Here is a 23997-nt window from a genome sequence, read left to right on the forward strand (position 1 = left end):
AAAAAAAAAGGACAAAAATCGTACCTACCTGATAGGATTGTTTGAAGATTAAGTGAGTTAACACTTATAAAGCACTTACAAATGTTTAAATTATGTGATCAATACACAAATCCAGTGTAACAAGAACAGCCACCACAAGTCACGTAAGAAAATGAGTTTCTTTACTTTTAGTTCCTCATTTATTGTGGCTGTGCTTTGTCAACAGAGGCACATAATGTTAGCAGATTTGAACTTTACCAAAAAGGTGTCGGATTTTATTTCAAATTCTGAATTCCCAAACATGGAATGATACACTCAGGGACCCCTTAGAGTCTGGAGCATGAGAGACATAACTAACTCTGGTCTGATATTTGTAAGAGGCTTTGACATCCAAGGAGCCGCTGAGAAACAGTCACCAGAATTCAGAAAAAGGGAGGCTAAGAAGTCACCCTTCTCAAAAAATAAACTGAATTGGAGTGCTGCCTGCATTTCATCTACTGCCTCTGGAAGAGGTGTGTTATCTAAAGTGCTTCCATCATGAATAACGATTGAGAAACCGCCTTTACTCTCCCGACTACTGTATTCCCAGGTAGAAATCCGTGGGCTGATGCCCAGGTGTCTATCTGGAACTTGGTTGTTACACACGGTAGAGTAACCCATCCTCCAGGAGCCCATTGTGAACTGGCAGCGACAGGGAGGGGCGGGAACGCTCCGGGTTAGCCGGGTTTCTAAGCACAGATCAGAGCCCCAATACTTTTTAAGCGCCTAGTTCCTCAGGTCATTTCGAAATCGGCTCTCTTTGTTTACATTTTGAGCCTGGCTCGGCACCTGGAAGTATTACTACCTTCTAAAAGGAGAAGCATCCTGCATTCGTAGATAGTGCGGGGGGGTGGGGGCAAAGTTCATCCTCCCTGGTGTGGGAGGACGACTCTCCTGCAACACGTGCGGGCTGTGACAAAATCTTTGAAAAGCAGGAGCAGTCTAAGTGAGGTGGAGGTTTGGGGAAAGGCGAGGAGGTAGGTGTGGGGCAAGCAAGCAAAGTGCGGAAGCCGTACGGGGATTCTTCTAGAAAGTGGGGTGGGAAAAGGAGCTAGGAGGGCGTGTGGAGGGAAGGCATCTGTGTCAGAACGTGCGTGTGAGCGGATACAAAACCCGAGAGAGGCGTGAGCAGCTCTGTGTGTGCGAGCGGGAGCGAGGGGCGCCGGCTCGGAGTGTGTGCGCCTGGGTGAGTGACACTGAGGGGCGGGCTGGCCGGCCGGCCGGCGGGCGGGGGCAGCCTGTGAGGGGCGGGAGTGTCCCTGCGTGGAGCGGGCCGACCCGGAGTTGTGTCAGTGAAGGAATCCAGTCCGGGGGCCGAGCTGGCTGCGCCCTCCGCCGCGAACGCCGGCAGCACGGGGCGAGCTCCGGACGGCGCGCGGCNCTCCCGGGGCGCTGGGTGTGGCCCCCGCTCGGCGCCGACGCGGGCTGGCGGCACGGACCGGACGCGGAGGTCACCGTCCTTCCTTTCTCAGGCCGGCGCGAGCGAAAGAGCGGGCGGGTGGGAGGGAGGCGCCGGGTCGGGCGCACATTTGCGCGCCTGGGGCGAGCGTGTGGCGGCGGCGCTCAGACGTGGACCCGCCCGCCCCGGATCTGAATCGGCCGCGGTCCCTCGCCTGCCCTCCCCGGTGCGAGCGCCCCCTTCCACTCGCGGAGCGGAGTGAGACCCACTGCCGCCCGCCGCCCTCGCTCAGAGCCGCCCGCTTCAGCCGGGACCAGCCCGCCCTCGACCGCGTCCCGGCGCCCGGCGGGAGCGGGATGCGGTGGCCGCCAGTAGCCGCTAAGTCGCCGCGATGGCAGGCGGGGTGATGTGGGGTGGACGCCGGGCGACCGGACCGCGGGACAAAGCGGTCGCGCCGCCGCGTCTGGGCGGGTGGACCCGGAGTCCGCGGGAGGCGGCGGGGCTCGGGACCAGGCGGCGGACGGAAGCCCAAGGCGGCGGTTGTTTGGGAGACGCGGAGAGCGTTCTTCGCGCCCTCAGCACCCTCGACTTTGCGTGTCTGGGAAGATCGGCCCTGCTCGCTCGCACTCTGTTCGGTCGTTAATACTTAACTGCAGACGTGGGAGGTGAAGGGCTGAGACTTCACCTGTATAGAGATGCGACCGAGACTTCCCATCTTCGCGACTGGAGACTGCCCGTTCTTGGGGGGTTGGGGGGGTGTTTGTGAACTTCGTGAGCTTTCAGTTCCCAGCAGTCCTGGGATGTCAAGGTTTTGGAGACCTGACACTGTAAAGATTCTGTACAGCGTTTTCCTTTGAGTGTATTACAGACTCTGTAGCTCGAGAACTAGTGAAAAGCCTTGAACTTCAAACACAGCCTCTTTCTTTACACGAAATGTTGTATGTAATATTTTCACTTGTTTTTTTAAAAAAATTAAATGTTATGTTAAAAACTTTTGCCAATCCTGTCAAAGAAAAAACGTTTCTGAAATTTTAGAACCTATGCAGAGGAAGAGGCTTATTCCATTATTTGAAAGAGTATTGTCTTGTGACCTTTATGACATCGTTTTAGTTTGTCTTACAGGACCAATTCATTGCCATTCTGATTGATTTTGTTTTCTAGAGATTAAGCAGATGGGCAAGATGGCAGGGAAAAGAAGGGACAGGAAGTCAGAAATTGCTTCATTCTGAAAAAAAATTCGAGTAACAAATCCAATTATTGTGAAAGATACTCTGAAAATAAAGACGAAGATTGCCTTCTGGATAAAGTATTTCATTGGCTTTATAAAACTATCACTTAACTAGAAAGCGGTGTGTTGTGTGCATGGGAACAGTTTTATCAAGTAACTACTGCTTAAAAATATCTGTGTATGATAATATTTATTAGATCTTTAACTGGGGAAAATCAACTTTAGGAATCATTTTCTATTTGAACAAGGCAAATATTGCTGCAGTCTCTAGTGTTTTGGATTAAACTCAAGCTTTGTTAGAACCTATTTTATGGATGAAGAGAACGTAAAATATGTCAAATTCTGTATCTGTGTGGCTTTATTTTTAAAAAAGATTTTACTTGAGAGGAGAGAGAGAGAGCATGAGCAGGGGGGAGGGGCAGAGGCAGAGGGAGAAGCAGACTCCCCTCTGAGCAGGGAGCCCCACAGGGCTGGATCTTAGGATCCTGGGATCATGACCTGACCCTAAGGCAGACACTTAACCGACTGGGTCACCTAGGGGCCCCTCTTTGTGGCTTTAAATACACACACACACACACACACACACACACACACACAGAGAAACTAGCCACAAAGATAATTTGCATAAAAATACAAATCACTTGAATGCAGGGAATATTTAAGAGGATAGTAAAAACAACATCTGGGAAAGGAGTAGATTGCCAATTTTCTTTCATTCTTTAATCCCTGCCTCTGAAAATATTACATTATTTCCGAGGAATCAACTTAGTTTAACGTACTAATTTAGACAGGCAAGATGATAAACTCCTTTTGTATTCATGTTGTTTTAGGGAGCTCTCTAGTGAAAATCTTAAATTGATTGTTTCTGTGCTCCCACTGATTTTCAAGTGGCCATTGTGGGGATGGGTATCTATGGGCTCGTGAAGCTGTTCTGCCTCTTCATAATGATCAGGGAAAGAAAATGCTTAGGCCACACCATTGCAGTCTTTGAAGTGCTGCCAGTCAGAAGCATCTCATAGATCAGTTTTGCTGTGCAGATGGAAATACTTGCCATAAGAAGTTAAGCTTTAGAGATGTTTCATTTTTGGTTCTAACTTCTGTCAGTTTCTCAGTCTGTGATCATAGAATTGTACTGCCATTAACAATGACTATTCATTTGTGGCTTATGTGTGAAAGGCGCCTTGGTGGTCTTTCTTCTATTATCTTTACACAGTTTTAATCAGCGTCTCATGGTGTAAGCCAGGAGAACTTTTGGTTACAGTTTTGATGAAATGGAAGAAGTTGAGATTGCTTATAGTAAGATCCAAGCTGCCGCCACCTGTCTGGCCATATGATGAAAGGGGAGTGGGTTTTGTATGCAATAGATAGATCTTGCCTACTCACTGCCCTGTCATCTTCTGTAGACCCTTTCCTGACTCTGATAATGGAATCACATGGCTATTAGAATTTTTGTACACAGAATAGTCACTTTTACCATCATGGCACAGAACATGAGGGCAGATACATAATATGGAAATATTTAAGCGATGGAGTCTGTTTATTGGTTTCTGAATGATTGTGCATAATTCAACTAATCAATTCATTCCATCACTGTTCTGCCTTTGAGTGTAATCACACAATTAAAATATGATTTTCATGATACAAACAGTTAAAAACCCAGTACACATAATTATAGAAGAAAAACAAACCTTTCTTTTTTCTTTCCTTTTTTGAAGTAGTCTGCTATGAAGGTGTTATTTCCTTGACACATCAAAATGGCTAATTTGGAGTTGTGATGCTTGTTATGTAAATAGGCCATATGTTGAATTTCTACAGAAGTTTATTTTTTCAGTGTTGTGGTAATGGATAGGATCCCCTAAGTACCATAACTAAGAAACATAGTCTATGAAGATGTATTTCTCCCTACTATTTATATCATGCCCATTATTTTTGTTTAATAGCTAGTATTTTTATTTTCTAATAAAATATTCTTAAATGTGATGGTGTTTTCTTTTCTTACAGCATATACGTTTTTATCTCCAGTCCTAAAACTCTGTTCCCATTTATGCACCTGTTTAATAGACTTTTCATGGTAGGTGTCCTGCTGTCAGAGTAAATGCTGCATGCCTGATAACAAACTTTTCATATTCTCTGCTAACCCTGTTCCTTTCACAATGAAAAGATTTCCCTTTTCTTGATACTCAGCGTTCTCTTCATCACCCAGACTTGAGACCCAGGAACCATCCTTGACTCCTCTCTCTTTCATTCCCTCAGTAAAACTGTGCATCAAGTCCTGTTAACTTTTCCTTTGTAGTAGTTTCTCTGAGCCAGTCCGCACCTCTTCTCTGAATTCCTCATTCTCTCTGATAGCTCAGGTCCTTGGCCATCACTGTTCTAGGATGAGTAGAACCAGCTGCATCTTGGTCTCTTAGTTAATGAGATGTCCCCACTCTGCATGCTTCCACCACATCAGCAGTCCTAAACGCTTCTTCTTAGAACTCCTGTCCAAGGACTGTCTTGTGGGAAGCCTGTGTTGACCTCGGGTTTATCTGATTCTAAAGCCAGTGCTCTTTCTACTAGTTCAAATACTTTCCATGCCCCCCCACTTTGGTCCCACCTCTCAACCAGGTTTTAATATACTTCACAGTCTTGCCCAAATTTGACCTACTGACTTTATTTTCTACTTCTTTCCAGCATGAACCTTCTCTTCCTGGTAATTGGATCTCACTGCCCTTCTAAGATGACTTTGTACCCTTTTGTTCATGCTCTGCCTTTTAGAAAGCCTTTTCCTTTTTCCTCTAACCGAACAACCATCTCCAGGTTAAAGTCAGCCTGATCACGTTACTTGCTGGTTTCTTCTTCTGTCCTTTTGTTCCCACCATCCCTTTAGATCATCAGATACTCTCCTGTGCTACTGTGTGCTTCATTCTTTCTTTTCCAACTAGACTTCAAGTTCCTTGAGGGCACTGATGGACCTTGCATGCTGTCCTTGAACTGTCTACAGGGCTTTGGCATAGCAAGCTCTTGATAAGTATACCAGTGGAATCAATAAACTATAAGGGTGAGTTTTTTTCTAAATGATGGGCTTTGATATTGCCTGTATCCTGCTCATCATTATGTCCCCAGGGCCTAGCTTGCAGCTTGATGCCTAGTCATGACCTCAATAAATATTTGTTAACATAGAAATTAATGTTGACATTGGATAAAAGGGACAGGCATTTGAAGGAGACATCTGTCAAGGAGTTTTTTTCTCATTTTTCTTCCGTGGTTCTAATCAGCCTTTCCATTCATCAGCTGTGAGATTCTGAGGCCTCGGCATTTTCCAAAGTGGAGATAATGATGGAGGCTGGCAGTTGTGAGTTGGAATTAAGGAGGCTGTCGTTATTTTAAGGTGGAGTGATGGGTCCCAGTAGTGAGCAAAAATAAAAGCATTCAGGCTTTATGCCAGTATTTTATACCTAAAACAATCAGGCTGGAGTCCTCAGTTAAATACAAGTTCAGCTAATCAGCTATAAAATCCCAGACTATATTTCAGGGACTGCCCAGCCTTTTCCTTTTAAAACTTCCTTGTAAATTAAAAAAAAAAAAAAATCTGGGGATCCATCCAGGGATGAAAGGTAAGGTAAGAGAGAGTTGCCACACCCTCATATGGTATTCAGGACAAAATGCAATTCTTTAAACTTGCAATTAGACTCACTTTATACGAGATACTATTTTTGCCAGGAAGGAGTTTATAGTCTTAACAGGAGAAATGACACGTGTATCCTGGAAACAAAGGTCCGAGAGAGCTCAGAAGGGAAGATTTCCTTTTGCTGGGAGGTGGTGGGGAATCTTTCTAAAGTGACAGTTGTCTGAGCTGTTTATTGAAAAAGATTTCACTAGCTATCATTGGGAATATAGGGCCAAGGGGATGGTGGCGGGGTGAGGGGGTAGTGCGGGGCAGGCATTATAGAGTTGAGACTGGAACATCAGTACTCTGTGACACTGCCCCTGCTCCTCAGCTGAAACCCCGCCAGAGCTCTCCTGGGCCTTGGTGGGCTGCAGTGTGCAATAACAAAACGTAAAGGATATACAGATCCCTGCAATAATTACTTTTGGTGCCAAGTGCTGAACTGACCATGACATAAATTACAAAATAAATCTTGGAAGCAATATAACCAGTGCATTCCTGGGTAGCATCCAGCTTGCTCAGAATGCTCAAAAAGGTCTCCTGCATTATGGAAACATGGCTGAAGGTTCAAACTTTAATGGTACTATACATAGGGAGAGGTCTGGCTCCGAGCAGCCAGCCATCTGTGAGACACTGCCCAGTCCACCCAGAAGAGCTTAATAAATGAACAAACATATTGTTCTCTAGAACCCTAGTTCTGATTCTGTAGAACTACCCCCATGAACTGTAAAACTAGGGCAGATGGGCACAAGTTTCAGGGAGACAGATTTGGGGTCAGTGTAAGAAAGGTGGTCCTGTTATGGACTGTGCTATTTGATGAGGTGGCTAAGCCCCCCATGACAAAATGTATTTGAGTGCAGGCTGTAACAGGCAGTGTCTCATTTAAATTCATGCCTTATCTTCTTTTTTCCTCCAAACAGGACTCTGAAGTAGGTACCCTTATTACGCCCGTGTTACTGAAGAGCAGTACTGAAGCCTAGAAAGGTTGAGCTTGCTGCTCACAGGCTTCCCACAAGACAGTCCTTAGGTGTAGAGCAGATGTCAGGCATATGAGGGCTGCAACTGAATATATACTGTGCTGAAGAAAGGACACAAACATTGGATGGCCATTAGGATTTTTAATATATTTTTTAAAGGTTTATTTATTTTAGAGAGAGTGTGTGTGTGTGTGAGCAAGCGAGAGGGGAGAAAGGAGAAGGGGGAGGAAGAGATTCCTCAAGCAGACTCTGACCGCAGAGCCCAGGGAGGGGCTCGAGGAGGGGCTCGATCTCAGGGCCCTTGAGATCATGACCTGAGCTGAAATCAAGAGTCTGCCGCTTAACCAGCTGAGCCACCCAGGCGCCCCTGCCATTAGGATGTTTAGGAACCTTCCTGTCACTAGGATTGGTGGTTTAATTCTCCTTAGGCATCAAGATGCTGATTGTTGCAAAGCACAAATTCGTGAGCAGCGGCACCCTATTCTAAAAATTCAGAACAAAGTGAATACAGCTATCAGCATCGTAATAGGTGTCACTTACTGATCATCTCATTTAAACCTCACTTAATCTTGCAAGGTGGGGATTATGTATCCTTTTAAGAGAGAGACATAGAAGTCAGGGAAGTTACATAACTTGATTGAATCTTCAGGGCTGATAAGTGCCAGAGGAGTCTCTTTGGTGTCTGGTCCCCCCAAGCCCTGGTTTTTTTCTTATCCCTGCTCTGCCAGGTAATTCGTGGTGATACTGGAATATTTACCTGTCAGTTCAGCACAGACGCTGACCAACCAGAGAGGCCACAAGCTATAAGAACCACTGTGTCTCTCCGGATTAACCAAGGTGTTTTCAGTAAAGCCCAAAGGTATGGGAAAGGCTTGGTAATATACCAAGAACACAGATCTGGGGCTCCAGGAAACTAGTAACTTCTGTGTTCAGCATTATCTGATTTTATACATGATACGTAGTACTAGTTTAAAAAAGCCTTCCTATATAATTATATTTCATTTCTATTTCTAAGCAAGGAAAAATAGCGACACAATGATAATGTTATATGTTCCTTATAAATAGTAGGTTCTTCCTCCTCACACCTTTTCTTCCCTTTACTGTCTTTAGTCTGAGGCTAGTCTTTCTGGACACCATCCCCTCTTGCTTCCTCAGGGAACTTGCTCTATTATCTCTTTTCTTTAGGGTCTCAACCATCCTTTTCTCTCAGTGCATTAATGTGCGTAAGTCTCCTCGTGTTTTATAAAAACAGAGGACAAGACGAACAAAATCTCCCTGGCCCCTTCCCTCTTGGTCTGGTTGTGTTCTATCCCATTCCTGGTGTTAGAAGGACAGGTTCTTACATAGCACCTGCACCTCCCCTTCTCCCCTTTCTCTCCAGCTCCCTGCAGTCCTATCCTCTCATGATGGCCACCTCTGACCTTCAAACCAGTAGGTCCATTGTCCAGGATTCTCTTCTAGTTTTTACCTGTGTGCCTTAGTGATCCCTCTCCGCTCCTTGAAACTTGGCCTACCTGTTTTCTGAGTCATTTCTCTCTTGTGTTTTCCCCTTAGAGCATATTCCTGATGTATTTTCTCTCTCAATCAATGAAACCCACTTCACCAATTTTTAAATCTGGGATTTAAAAAAAGAGACAGATTCCTGTCTCTTCCTCAACCCCTACATTTCATTGATCACCAAGCCCTGTAGAAACCATCTTTCTCAAACTCTTTGAAATCTGCCCTCACCTGTCTAGAACACCTGTCACCATTACCCCTTTGGTTCAGGCCCTCATCCCTTCTCTTGAGGATTACTGCAGTGGCCTCATAAGGTCTCTCTGCCTTCTGCCTGGCCTGCCTCCAGTCCGTTCCCCACACTGCTGTCTTTCTAAAAGGCAGATTTGATCACGACTCTCTGCTGCTTAAAATCCTTGAGCAGAGTCACTGCTTCTCCAGGATAAAATCTAAGCTTCCTAGCATGGCACAAAAGCTCCTTTGTGATCTTGGCTCTCCCTTTGCGTGTGTATCAAAGTCTTCTCTAATGATCCTGGTCCCTGCCCCTGCCCATAGCAAAAGTTTGAACTGTGGTGTATTTTACTCTTACATCACCTCTCAATCGGGACTAGCCATAGTTCAAGTGCTCGAGAGCCACGTGCAGCTAGTGGCTGCAGTGCCAGATAGCATAGTCCTGGAATCTCTTCTCTGTTCCCATCTTTCCTCTCATTTCTTTCCTGTAACAACTTATTTCCTCTAGTAGGGAATTCTACAATGTAGAATATTTCATTAACAAATGTAAATGTTGATTATATATTGAAACAGTAATATTTTGGATATGGCAGTTTAAATAAAGCATATTAGAATTAATTTCATGTATTTACTTTTACTGTTTTGTTGTTGTTTTACCATGGCTACTAGAAAAATTTAAACTGCCTCGTGGCTTGCATTATAGTTCTATTGGACAGCATCGTTACAGAACATCTCTTCGTTCCCATGAGATGCATCCTATATGAGCCAAGCCCATGAGCTTGTTGAATGATTAAGTCAGCCCTGCGGGTATAAAGAAGCAGCAACTGCTCCATTCTTAAATCTAGAGATACAAAATGCTTTAGATAAGATTCGGAATCAAAGAGACAGATTGTGAAAGCTACAGCCAGGAGTCATGCATACAATGTGCACAGTGCTGAAATCATGATTAAAGCACATCTGTCTCCCTTGGCTACCCAGTCCCGGTCAAGAGTGGGAAGCAGGGATACTTGTGTGCTAGAGGGAAGATTTGAGATAGACAGTAGGAGCAAGGGAAGGGCTAGTAGAGTCACGTTCCCGAGAGGCCGCCTACTTGTGTGGCACCTAGAGCCTTGTCCAGGTCTCTGAGATGCCCCATCCTGCCATTGATCCTTCCTGGTGGTCTAAGGCCCAGCTCCCCCACTGTCTAGCTCTAGGATTCTGAACAAACTAATGAACCAATGGGTCTTGAGTCTTAATAGTATGTATGGCACAGAGTCATCATGCATCAAACAACTGCCGCTGGAGCGCTTAAGATACCAAGGGCAGCAATCTGTGGATCATTTGGCCCAAAGGCTTGGAGGAAGGGCACATGGACTGTCAGAAAGACCCAGAAGATATTATGTTGTGTCCTAGGAGATATGCAGAGCTTTATGTTCTCACAATAGAAAAGCCGACCAGTGGTGGCAAACCAGAGCTTATCGGGTTGGAGCAGGAGGGAGAAACCTGGAGGTACGGGCAAGAAACCATGACTATCATGAGAAAAATTTAGCAGGATCAGATTCCAGCAAAGTTTGATAGGCAGAGTGACTCAGCGCCTTCTCTCCTGATCGTTTGCAGACTGTATTCTGTTGAGCCCCTTCGGTTCAGGGAAGAATCCCCCTGAGCAGTTTTTTTTTTTTTTTGAAGATTTTTATTTATTTATTTGACAGAGATAGAGACAGCCAGCTAGAGAGGGAACACAAGCAGGGGGAGTGGGAGAGGAAGAAGCAGGCTCCCAGCAGAGGATCCTGATGTGGGGCTCGATCCCACAATGCAGGGATCACGCCCTGAGCGAAGGCAGACGCTTAACCACTGTGCCACCCAAGCGCCCCTGAGCAGTTGTTTTTACTTGTGTCTACATGTTAGGCATGTGTCTAAGATTCTCATAAGGAGAGAGCTTCATGTGCTAAAAATAAAAAAGTCATATATCTACAGAAAATGGCCTGAGAAAATGGCGACCAAGTCGGTGTGGTTGTTGCTGTCCCATCTGCAGGATCTGGGACCAGCCTTTGCAGGAGAGTTCCAGCTCACTTGCATACATTCTTTAGGGACTCTCCGTGGGATTGGCCATGTAGTTTGCCTTGCCCAGGCAATTTACCTAGGAAGCCGTAACTCAGCCTCATTCTTGGGTAACCACATTTTCACTTGTGCCCTAGGTTTCACTTTGTCTCCCTCCTTCCCAAGTCCCTGCTTTGTGTTTTTGTGTAGGAAACCCAGATTGCCTTAGGTAAGGGTCCCATCATGTGTCTTCCTGCCTTCTTAGGACAGTAGTCTTGCTTCTGAGCTACAAGCCCTAGGGTTAAGTCCCTGCTACTTCCTTCCAGGCTTCTTTAATACCGACACCTGCCAGCAGTGGGCAGGAAACTCAGTGAGTTTGACAGTTTGACAGCTTGCCTGGATACTGGCTGTTACCTGGTTCTAGACCCCTGACACCAAACACTGCTTACTAATTAGCTGCCCTACTGGTCTCTGGGTCCCATTTGTACCCTGTGTGCAACTTGGGAAGAGACAGGGAAGGCAAAGATAGGGCTGCTTTTCCTAAATTACGATACATCCACTTCTTTGTCTCCAGTGGGAAGGCTGGTCTCATGTGTAGATGAGAAAGGTAGCAGCCTTCATGATGTGATTTCAGAATCCATACTACTCCAAATGGCACTTCAAATATCAACAGCTTCGCTTTCCTGCTCTCTAATACGTGAAAGCCTACATCATACAAACTCTGTTTCCTTTCTTAAGATCAATAGGGTTTATCAGAAAAAAAGAGGACAAAATTTGGTGCTTGAAAGACTTGGTTTTGATTTATGTAATTGGCTATCTGTATTATTTAAGTTATTTAATCTTCCTGAATCTCAGTTTTCTTATATATGAAGTGAAATCAATGGTACCTACATGTTTTGCTGTGACTAAATAAAATGAGATATCAAGTGTCCAGCAGCAGGGGCTAAAATGTAAAAGCTAGGGAAGTGCTAACTTAACCGTGCTGGACACATGCTCCTTAGGTTGAATACTTTGATGGACCCTTCCCTGAAACTGATAAGAAAATAAGCAATCTGGGTCAACGGGCCCAGATTTCACCCAGCCAGGGGTGAAAAAGGACCATGAGGACTTTGCCTTCACGTTCGCTCAAGGCCAGTCCTCCCTAATGGTTTGCATTTGTGAAAGTATTCATCTGGGATTATGAGTACAGAATGAAGGCATGGAAAAAGGGCATGTTCACATCCTCTGCCAGGATAATATAAGAATAAACAAAGCAAGTTTTTGAATCTGAATAGCCAGGTGCGTTGCCATCAAAATAAACTTTTATTTCTATTCTTTGCTGATAAGTTACAAATAGAGGAAGTCACTAAAATACCCTGAAAAGGAAGATTCATAGACAATTTAGACACCAGGGACAGATTTCACACTTATTTTGTTGAAGCCGTTCTTTCCTTAACTGTGGGTGTTTGGAAAGTTCTTTTGTTGTAGTCTTTGTTGCTTACAAGACGGGGGAAAAAGCTTTAGTGTACTAAGGAAAGAATGGTTTTGATTGGAGGCAATATTGTTCTCAGTGTGGGCTGACTTTCATATATTATAGTGATTGCTAATACATAACTGAGAAAACCCATTTATTGAAGTGCCATAAAGAACAGTGAGATAGTCTGATCTGACATACTTCCACTTGATCGATGAGTGTTTATTATAGGAATGTGGGCCATCTTATAATTTTTAGGAGAAAAGTGGAAGATGTTATGCTGGCTATTGTGACTACTAATGTCCGATCTAGAAAGTCTTTGTCCCTTCTATTTACTTTCCCTGTGAAGTCTGATTCAGGGCATGCACGGGGCTCCCACTGACTTCCTGTGCTCTTGATGCAGTTGACCACCCCACTGTAATACCATAGCATCAGTATAGTGTCATGTAAAAATAGTGAATACTCAAGGAGAAAATGCAAATCAACTGCCTCGAAAATTAAAAAATAAAAGCATTAAAAATATTATTGAGTGCTGGTTTGTGACATTGAATATATAAACCCATTTATTATTTTGATAGTCCCAGAGCAAGAACTGTTTCAGCTGCAATGGAAGATATCAACTAAGGTTGCCATGACAACATTAATTTATAATTTCCAAACTTTGGTAGAATTTCACCTTCTGGACTCTTCCAGATTGCATTTAAATTTATAGTTATTTCTCATTTATCAAGGCAGGCATATTTAGATGTTGCTTACATAAATGCCCTAGGACTGTCTTCACGAAAGTTACTAATGTGAAATTAAAAGCATAGAATGTGTGTTGGAAAGGGATAGGGGGTGCTATGGTTTTTTCGCGTTCTCCCCAAATGCAGGATTCCCGTCCATAGTATCCCAGTCAGCCAGTTGCCACTTGAACCCTGCCAGAAATGAGGACTGAGGGGCGCCTGGGTGGCACAGCGGTTAGGCTTCTGCCTTCGGCTCAGGACGTGATCCCGGCGTTATGGGATCGAGCCCCACATCAGGCTCCTCTGCTATGAGCCTGCCTCTTCCTCTCCCACCCCCTGCTTGTGTTCCCTCTCTGGCTGGCTGTCTCTATCTCTGTCAAATAAATAAATAAAATCTTTAAAAAAAAAAAAAAAAAGAAATGAGGACTGAACGATTTTGCTATGCTGAGGGATTCTGCTGACAATCATCCGCAATGCTTCTAAAGTGCCTTTAGATTTGGATCTTGTCTCATGTGTGGTTGGACCAGTACTCACTATGAAGCACAGGCAGACGAAAATGCTGAAATCTGCCTCCGTTTATCTTTTGGGGTGCCCCGGAGTACCACCTTCTTGTGGTAGCTCTTCAAATATTTGACCACAGCTGTTGGACCTTCTGTTTTCAGGCAGACGTGGTCCTAGCTCTTTCAGCTGAGATTTCCATCCTGTTAACATACGGTAGTTACCCACTGCTCTGCCCATGCTGTTTTAAAATCGAGGGTCTTGAACTCAACACCCTCCTCTTGAGTTCTCTAAGCAGTAGGAAACAAACTCCTTTAGGGCACCCTTTTATTAATCTAGTCAAATATTCTGTTGGCCTCCATTTTAAATCTAGGGCAGCACATTGTTGGTTTATCTCCAAAGTCAAATAAAATTTCCAAGTCTTTTTTAAACAACTACTACAAAGCCATGTCTCCCCTCCTCTGTACTTGAGCAGTTAATTGTGTCACCCTGTGTAGATGATTTTACATTTATCCTTGTTACATATTGTCTCTTTTTGTCAAATCATTTTTTTCCTCTAACAAGACATTTTTGAATTCTAATTTTTTTAAATTCAGTTTATTAGTGGTACTTCTTTCACTTATTAATTACACATTTGAGAATTGTACTTTCTCTCTTATTGATCAAATGTTGACCAGGACAGCCCTGTGACTTTCTACAAGAGACTTGGCATCAATATGTGAATTTTGTTAGTTGTTTGTTTGTTTGCTTGTTTTTTAACTAGTTTGATAATCTTTCACTTGTGTTTCCTTTCTTCTCCCCAGGCTAAGAGGATAGAATCAGGAAATATTTAGTCAAATGCCTCAGTAATGCTACCATTGTTGATGCCACTTATTGCCAATCATAGAACCTCTATTATGAAGCGAAACAATTTGGCATCGCTTTTAGATGGTATTAATCAGTTTTTCTTTTGAAAAATTTACTAGAAGCATATATTAAATAACCTTATTTTTAGTTTAATTTAAAAATAATAATTTTGTAAAAATTGTTTAAATTGTATAATTTAATAAAAAAATAAAAAATAAAAATAAATAAAATTTTAAAGTTGTATAAATTCATCCCTCATCTATAATTTCAACTCATATGAACTTGTTTGCTTCAAAGGAATTGCTGTTTTGTACATCATTTGGTTCTCTTTATAGAATCATTTCTCTGAAAATGAATTGGTGGTGTGACAGGAAATCACTCCTTAGGTGTCACTCCAACACATCATTATATTCACACTTTCTGGAATAGACAGTAATCTGGCTGAGGCATGTCCAAGCAGCGTGCTGGTGTCTACATAAACGGCTCCATGACAGTATCACTTAACATGACCCTGACAGAGAATAATGCACTGACAGCATCATGTCACTAATGGATGTGTTTTCTCTAAATGGAAAATTCTGTATTATTTGAAAAGATGTTTTTTTCCCCCTCGCACAAGCTCTTTGAGTTTTTGTATTAATATCAAATGTCTGTCAAATATACCTATGGTGCTCCCTGTACTATATTTGGTTATATTCATATTCAAAATAGTTTTTTACATGCTTTTTACCTTGGACTCAGTGGAAAGAAAAAATAATTTAAAAGAATAGTAGCACTGAGGAACTCAGATCTGTAAGTAAAGGAACAAACAATCACTTCATAAAAATACTACTATTTGTATAATACTTTATATTTTGTAAAGTACTGTCACACATTTTCTTCTTTGAAATTTTTTCTCTGATTATAAAAACAACGCATACTCATTGAATTTGGAAAAGATACTGAAATGGATAAAAAATAATTAAAAGTCAGCTAAAATTTCACTACTCAGAGATTGTCATTGCTAGCATCTGGTGTGTTTTCCTTCCAGATACGCACGTGTGTGTGGTTTTGAGTATGCATGTGTGTATACATTTGTGTGTGTTTGTGTGTGTTTAAACTAGCCTCTTGGTGGCCCTAAGAAGTTTGTATTGAAGAATCAGTGTGACATAGTAGTTAAAAGGGCTTTGGGGGCGCCTGGGTGGCTCAGTCAGTTAAGTGGCCAACTCTTGATTTTGGCCCAGGTCATGATCTCAGGGTCCTGGGATAAAGCCCCGTGTTGGGCTCCATACTCAGTGGGAAGTCCGCTGAGGATTCTCTCTCCCTCTCCATCTGTCCCTCCCCCCTGCACGTGTTCTCATACTCTCTCTTCCTCTCTCTCTCAAATAAATAAATACTTTTTAAAAATAAAAAATATAAAATGCTTTGAAATCAGACAGTTCAAGATTCCAGTCCTGGCTGTGCTTCTTATGTAGTGCCTGTAAATTGCCCAAACTACCAAAATTTCAGTTTCTCTTTCTTTAAAATGGGGATAATAATAGTATGCATCTAATAGGTTTATTGTCAGAATTAATAAGATAATTCATGTAAAGTGCATAGCATGGCACATGGCTCATAGTCAATGTTCAGTAAGTGTGAGCTGTTACTATTATACAAGTTTTCTTGTCTGTTTTCCTCACTTAAATTCTAGGATAGCAAATTCCCTTGTTGTAAAATATTATTGGAAAAATATTTGGAATGACTACATACATTTCAATATATGAATATACCTTAATGTAATCATTTCCCTATGCTTATACCATTTCCCATTCTTTGCTATCATAAAGCACCAGCGTTAATATCCTTTACATTATTTTTTGTGCATAGACAACAGATTCAAAATCAATCACTAATGGCATTTTATAGGTGGAAAAAAAACTAACAATTCCTTAGTGTATACTCATGTACCAGGTTGTATGCTAGGTTTTTACAGCAAAATTCTTGTTTACCTCTTCTGCAACCCCTTTGAGGCAAATCTGTTACCCCCATTTTTCAGATGAAAAAGCTCTGAGGGGAGATAAGTAGTTTGCCCAAGGTCATAGAGATAGTGGTGGTAGAGATGGTATTTGAAGCCTGCTGTCTGATTTCAAAGCTTAAGCTTTTCCATTCTGGCATGCAGTTTATGTCTATCCTTTTAAGGCTGGCGGAATGAATAGATACCATTGTGCTTTTTACAAAATGTCACTTGGTACCACGTAAAAGATAGGACACTTGGCTGGAACTCTTGGCTTACTCAATATAGTACCTCTTGTGTGCGTATGTTCTTATATGTTTTGGAATCAAACCTCATTAAAATAAGGTGTTAACTAAAGGAAATAAGACATTGATATAATTATTCAATGAAAGCAAACCTCAGGGAAGAAAATAGTTATTTAGCCAGTAATACAAAAGTTGTCTTTGTTTTAGTGGTATGGACTAGGCCAAAATGACTTCTCTTCCTAAGAATCAGAGTATTTCACATAAATCAGTATAGGAATTAAGTAATTATAACAGCCAAAGTAAACAGATGGTGTCAAAAGGTATTATAAGTTTCATTACTTTTATATTAGAGGTTGAAAGGAAAAATCTTTAGCTTTAGCTTTAAGATGATACATCAGGAAAGAGCTGTAATATTTGCTAAAAGTATAGATATAGGGGAGACATAGAATATACTGGGATAAACCCCCAAAGAATTATTTGGTGAACTGACAAGTTGTCTTTAAGAAGTCAGCCATTCGGAACATTTATCTTGGCAGCTCTCAAATCTGACTTACAGCATGTAGTGTGGCAGTCAATTTTGTAGGAAAAATGCATAATTAATATGAAGATCAAGGTGTAGGTATTGCCAGTCAGTACCTAATACAGTTTCTTAGAACAAAGGAACAATTGAAGTTGTCTTTTAATAGGGTAATCCTGGTTTGTCATTTTGTAGGCTTCAGTTCTTAGTAAAAATACACGAAAAAAAATGCTGGTAGTAAAATTTCACATTGAAAAGGTACTTTGTTGCAGAGTTTATAACCAACTATTGTATAATCAAGAAAGCTATCTTTGCTTTAAAAAGAAAGAAAGAAAGAAAGAAAGAAAGAAAGAAAGCAAGCTATCTTTGAGTTCTTCAATTTTTATAGCCTTTGAGCTTACACATTCTTGCTTTACAATTGTTCCAGTTTTCCTTAAGTCATTTTAGTTCTTGTAAGGGATAAACAGTGTCACCCACAGCCCAATAACTTAAAAGGTTTGGATCTTGACAGAACGTGACCACCAACTTAACCTGTTGAGAGTATGTCCCTCATGGTAATGTCTTAGCTGGAAATGGCCCAACAAGTTAAATTTGGGCTCTGTGTACAACTCGTGAGTAGTTGTAACTGTGAGTAGAGAATTGGATATGAATATGCAGCCTGGATTCAAGATGTGGCTCCATCCTGTAGTAGCTGTCTAACCCGGGGCGGAATGCTTTACTATCTCTGCCCCTTGGCTCCCTCGGCTCTTGTACAAAGGTAACGACTACTGCACAGGCAAAGGGCATATGGAGGATTAAATGTATTGAGCAAACCATGTGGTTAACTCAAAAGTGCTTTTATGATGAGTTTCCCAGTTATTAATGGACGGCCACGGGTCATCCCTCTCAAGGAGAAGCCCATTTACCATTTAAAATATTTTCAAGTGGATAATGGGAATATTTGTAAAATATATGCAAAAATACACCACTCCTGGGGCTAACCTCACCAGGCCCTCCTAACTCTTAGCTCACACTTTATCCAGTAATAATGGGATAGGCCCGGTCTCTGCCCTCGAAACCCCTGGTGCCTTGCTTGGAGTCTCTTAAAGCTCATTCCCATGGTTTATTCCTCTGATGAAGGAAGGAAGCCCTTGGCATCAATAGGTGATTCCTTTGAACACAGTCAAGACCTTTGTGAAAATAGGCATTTAGATCTATTATGTTGTTCCAAGATAGAAGAAAAATTTTTATATTTGATGTGTTATTGTAGCATTCAAAAAAAAAGGCACTAAGAAAAAAACTATAAGGTGGAAAAAGATATTCCAACTAGATTGCTTTATAAAAAATTATAGGAAACTCTTTGATTATTAAAGTAATCATTGTTGCTGGAGGGAAAAGAAAAGAGAACAAGAAGTTAAGAATTTTGACACTGGGCAGTGTCCAGCAAGCCCTTCAGAAGTCTCTCTTGGTTTTTCCTGCAGCCCTGATTATGTCCTAGTTAAGGGCACAGAAACTACTTCTGAGTCTGGCTGTAAGAAAGTAACTCCCAATCGCGGGGCTGCACTGACTCCCTTTCCCTGTGCTGCTGTGGGCCAACCTCTCTGCCTTTTATTGCCTCCCAGATGGTCATGGTGGTCCTTTCTCTCAGTACTTTAGAAGGACAGAATTTGGTCATTAGCTGCCCTAGAGCTGAAGGGGCTGTAGGACTCTCATGAAGATGTGTCAGGCAATTAATTATTGAAATGTCTCTGTGGCATTCCCCAGGGATGGGAGTGTGTAAGCTGGGTGCTGGACATTTTAGACAAGCTCTCTGACTGTTTAGCAATAGGGAGCCACCTGAAGGCCCACAGATCACTATGCTAGCTGGGAATGGCTAAACCTGCTTGCTATGCTCACTTTGAATCGGTTTGTTAAATTTATTTCTCTTTCACTGGAAACTATTTTGAATTTCCCTCATTTGCTTTGGTACCACATTTTATTCAGCTCATTTCTTCATCAGCTATTTCTTGAGTGTCTAACTCTATTAGGCACCATGAAAGGAATAAGGAGTAGTCAGACACTGAAAAGAAGAGAACATTGCATACCTTCGGTAGAAAGCAAGCTATGCCTCCAGAGTTGGGGAAAGGGAGAAGTTAAACACATAATGATGTTTTTTGGGAGGTTTTTTGCTGTACTTTCTACAATAAATTGTATTACATAACAATCTATACCCATATTCATTTATGTAGCAAATCCCATTATAATGAAAATTCATGTTATCTTGACTGGGGCAAGCAGCACTGGAACACAATTCCAAGACAGCAGAAGACTTTGGACAGTCCCTTGGAGGGGGCTGAAATGGGACTTGACCTATATATCAAGCTTTTCATGGTTTTGATATTTTTCATTTCCACGTGTCAACAAATACCTGACTTGATATTAAAGTGAGTTAAATCAATATTTCTTCCTGTAGTCAAGTTACAGCAACATATATCCAAGGGCAGCATATCCCCAACAGCCATATTTTGTTGAGTACATATATTTTGTCATAAACCTAACTGATTGAACTACCTTCAGCTGAATAGGATGAAAATATCAACGTAGCTAGCATTAAGAAAGAAAGAAAGAAAGAAAGAAAGAAAGAAAGAAAGAAAGAAAGAAAGACCATAAAAAAGTTGTGTCCCTCACCCCTCATTTAAGCAATCCCATAATTTATTTTGCTCACTTTAATCATAAGGAATGAGAAAATGGAAAAGATCTTGATTGTGGTAGCTGTGGTTTCTCTGTGCTGCAGTGGGTCTGTCTTAACCCTTCCCCTGACTCCCATCCCAAGCAGGGGGTTTCTCAACATGGCATCATAGCAGCGGGAGCAAGTGAACCCAAGAGTTTTAAACTGGAGGGTCCTAATAATTGTGAGGGAAAGGAGAGTAGGGTATAAACTCATTCCTACTTCTTTCTCTGATTTTTAACCATTAGAAGATTTCTGAGAGTTACCTCTTAAAAACTCCCAGTGTTTCTATAAACAGATGGCCTGAAGTCAATTTATAAACACAAACAAATTTATTTACTGTCATCAGAGAGGCCTTCCTTGTGTACTGTGGAGAGAAGAGTGATTATCCTTAGCTGGGTTCCTGCTCTGTGCTCAGCACTTACAGTATCTCACCTCTAGGAGACAAAATGGGGCTTCAAAGCATGTGTTATTATTTCCATCTTATGTGCAGCAGGAGCCACTGAGTAGCTTATCTGAGGGCACCAAACCAGAAAGGGATTTGAACACAGGTTTGTCTGATTCCAAAGCCTTTTCACTTTTTATATCAGGTGACTTTCCATAATATATCATGAGATCGAAAAAAATGTTTTTTAAAAAAAATTGTTAAAGTAACACATGCTGATTATAGGATGTTTGGAAAGCAGAGACATTATAAAGAAAAAAGGAAAAAAAAACACCCTTAATTCTTCATCCAGGGGTAATCACTACTAAATTTTTAATTTTTTTCTTTCCAAGGTTAAGAAAGCTCTAATTTATATATCCAAGAGAGTCTTGTTCCTCAGCGTTGTCATCTTTGACATTTATGCATGAACTCCAACAATGTTGCTTGAAACATTTTTGGAATCTCTTTCAGGGCCAATTTAGGAACCAAATTCTCTATAGACTTCCATGCAGAGGGTACTTACCTGAATACCTATCAAAATAATACATTTTTTGTATTTTCTCCCATTTTTTGCCCTCTTAAATTATGTGCTGAAAATATTTAACCACCCTGGAAAGAAAGCCATCATTGCTCTCTTTAAGAACCATAAACATCTTGTGCTGACTTCTGTTGTGGTAGGAGATAGACTTTGCCAAAATGCTACTTCCTCCCATATCAAAGATTGATGGACATTCTGGGGCAAGGTTAAAAGTCTGTATTAAAAATTATATCTATAAATGTTTAATAGCTTATTTGACAACTCATGTTATTTATTACATTGTCTCCACAACATTGTTTGCCTTTTTTAGTTCATAAAATCAAAAAATTGTTTTTGTCAAAAGTTTGAAAAGCATATTTTAAAATCAATTTCTTTTTAATGGAAGTATTATACTCACGGAATTATTCCCCTCCGAGGAATTTCTGTGAAAGAAACATGTTTAAGGGTGATGAACGAATCTTTAAATAAAGTCAGTAGCATCTTGTGTCAAAGTAAATGTTTCTCGAAGAAGCAGTCACGTGTGCACTCACACGCACATACATAAAAGATTGCTACCAAAGTGTCCATTAGTATACCTTAATAAAGTCAAGAAAGTCAAGTGAAGTGTCAGATGAGTTCTCCTCTCTTTGGTTTATTGTATACAACACTATTACTCTTAGAAAACAAACCTAACCCTCAGCCCAAGCAGGTTGTCTAGTTTCTGCCTTGCTCTTACCTGCCCCATCATTTTAGCATGGCACCCCCTCCCCCAGTGTGGGACCCCGGTTTTGGATTGGTGTAGAATTCATTGGGGCCACTCCCCGGGTTCAGATAGGGCAGAATGGGCGTGTGCAGTTGTCCTCAGGGCTGCAACCTCCCCTGCTCTTCTAATTGCCAAGATTTCCTTGATAGGACTTGATCCTGCTCACAGAGCTAATTACAAAGTGGGGCCAAGTCTTGTGTTGATATCCTGAGCACTGTTTACAGTGCCTGGCATTGTGTTCCGTCAATGTGTGTTGCATGAATGAAGAATTATAATCTATTCTCGCAAAAATGGACTATTGAGAGGAACTCAGACTGAAAGAGAATCAGAATAGAATTGTAAATTAGAATCTCAGGTCAGTCCACTCATTTAAAGATGAAACCTAGAGAGGTCAGGTGACTTGGAGAAGGCCAGCAAGAGGGCTGGTGCCAGAGCCGGGCACAGTGTCCAGCGTCCTGACACCCTCTACTGCTTCTTCTATGCGTCCTCCTTGTTGTCATTCCCCCTTTGCTTCATGGACATTGATCTGACTGCAGGAGCAATGACCAGAGCCCCTGCAGCCCCACATAGTGCATAACAGAGCATTTCAGGGAACATTTGAGATTGTTGACTTAGTGAGTGACTTATGACCCTGGCACCTATCTGTGTGCCTAAGTGGTGACTAGCTAAATGGTGAGCTCTCTGGGGTTTTGTGAATATTATAGACTATCTCTTGGAGAGGAGAATATTATAGAGCAATAATAACAGTAGCTAACATTTATTTGTAATATATTAGGCAGGATATCACTGCATAGCATCCCGCTTCGGAGGCCAGATGGTCCCATGTCCCCAGTCCACCGCTTACCCAGTATACTTTTATGAAACGCGATTTGACCTTTCAGTACCTCATTTTCTACATCTGCAAAATGCCAGTGGCGATAGTGCCTACCTCAAGGTATTGAAGAGTTAGCCTATCTGAAGCCCTAGAACAATGCTAGGCGCTTTTGAAGTAATAAATGTTAGCTGTTGTACTTACTAAAACAGCACTATTGTGTTTTGAATTCATGGCACAGATTGTATATTATCCAGTTTTCTCAACAACTCCATGAGGAGGCTAATGTTATTATAGCCCATCTCACAGTTGAGTAAACTGAGGCACAGAGAGGTTAACCTACCTAACAGCTATTAAGTCATAGGTAAGGAAGGACCAATTTCATATCTTCCTGACTCCAGATCCCATGCTTGGGGTGTGATGGTGCAGGGTGGTATGGCTGCTAAATGTGAGATCTGACCTCCCAACTTTCCTTTTTTCCTAGAGCATTCTGGAATCCAGGCTGCTTTCAGGAATATCCCTGTGGATTCTTGGGTAAGTAGAGATGTTCGTTTCCTTCTGTATGCTCTCTTCCGTTGCCCATGACCAGCTGTCCCTGCACCTGCAGCTGACTCCCAGGGACGGGTATAGGCTGAAGTCCCTCGTGATGGGGTGCAGGGAAGGGGCAGCGGACCCGAGGCACTCCTGTCTCACCTACACCCCCCTTCTCCACCTCCATATGCATTTCTGTGTGTTTCTTCAGAGTAGTTTCATGCATGCAAAGTACTTCAACATACCAATGTGTATTTTATAGATTCCCTTGTGATATAGAAAGGAATCATTCTTTCTACAGAAAAGAAGAATGATTTCTGGAGCCAGACTGCCTGGCTGTCCTTCCTTGCAGTGATTCTATTTTTGTTGTTGTTGTTGTTGAAGAACTTGCTCCAGTGACTCTAGAAGTCTAACTTGCAGTCTTCAGTGCTCACTCAGTGTTGAGTGGGAGGGGAAGGGCATAGGCTTTTGAGCCAGACAACCTGGCTTTGCATCCTGCTCTGGCTGCCTAGTAATTATGTGGTATTTGCACGTCACTTGCTTCTTTGAGCCTCAGTTTCCTCCTCTCTGAGATAAGGATAATTCTACCCATCTTGCAGAGTTCTTGGGATATTTCTAGCTCATGTAGGTAACGTGAACTGTGCAAGATTGACATTCAATTAAATGGTAATTATTATTGTTATCAGTCATTAGTATTTGAATGGGTTCATCAAAAGTGTTTGCTGTATGGAAAGCATGTTGTTATTTTTGATTCATCATACTTTGCCTGAAATATGTTCATTCCCCCCCCCGCCCCGTAGTCTTGCTTGTTTAAATTCATTTGCTTAGCAAGCCATACATTCATTGTGAAAAGATCATCACCGGTCCGGACACTGTCAAATGATTGTAAATTCTAAATGGAGGTAGTCCAAATGAATGAGGTCTCACTGCACTTGAATATTTCCGTGAATGTTAAATCTGAACTTGATTTTTTCTATAATCCTGAAACTTTAGTAGT

At 41.9% G+C, this 23997-nt stretch overlaps 1 protein-coding gene across 2 annotated transcripts in view; it reads left to right on the forward strand.

Annotated features, from left to right (window-relative positions):
• The first annotated feature begins 875 nt into the window (after nt 1–875).
• Nucleotides 876–23997, forward strand: part of SPATS2L (spermatogenesis associated serine rich 2 like) — a 161721-nt gene continuing 138599 nt past the window's right edge. The window contains exons 1-2 of one of the 2 annotated variants that reach the window (XM_019795973.2): nt 876–995; nt 22954–23003. The gene's annotated coding sequence lies outside the window, so the exon portion shown is untranslated. Of the gene's footprint in view, nt 996–1073; nt 1205–22953; nt 23004–23997 lie in introns of those variants that run through there. The other variant, XM_011220507.3, reaches the window with a different exon arrangement.

This window comes from Ailuropoda melanoleuca, chromosome 2 (assembly GCF_002007445.2).
Source record: "Ailuropoda melanoleuca isolate Jingjing chromosome 2, ASM200744v2, whole genome shotgun sequence".
In the NCBI taxonomy this organism is placed as follows: Eukaryota; Metazoa; Chordata; class Mammalia; order Carnivora; family Ursidae; genus Ailuropoda; species Ailuropoda melanoleuca.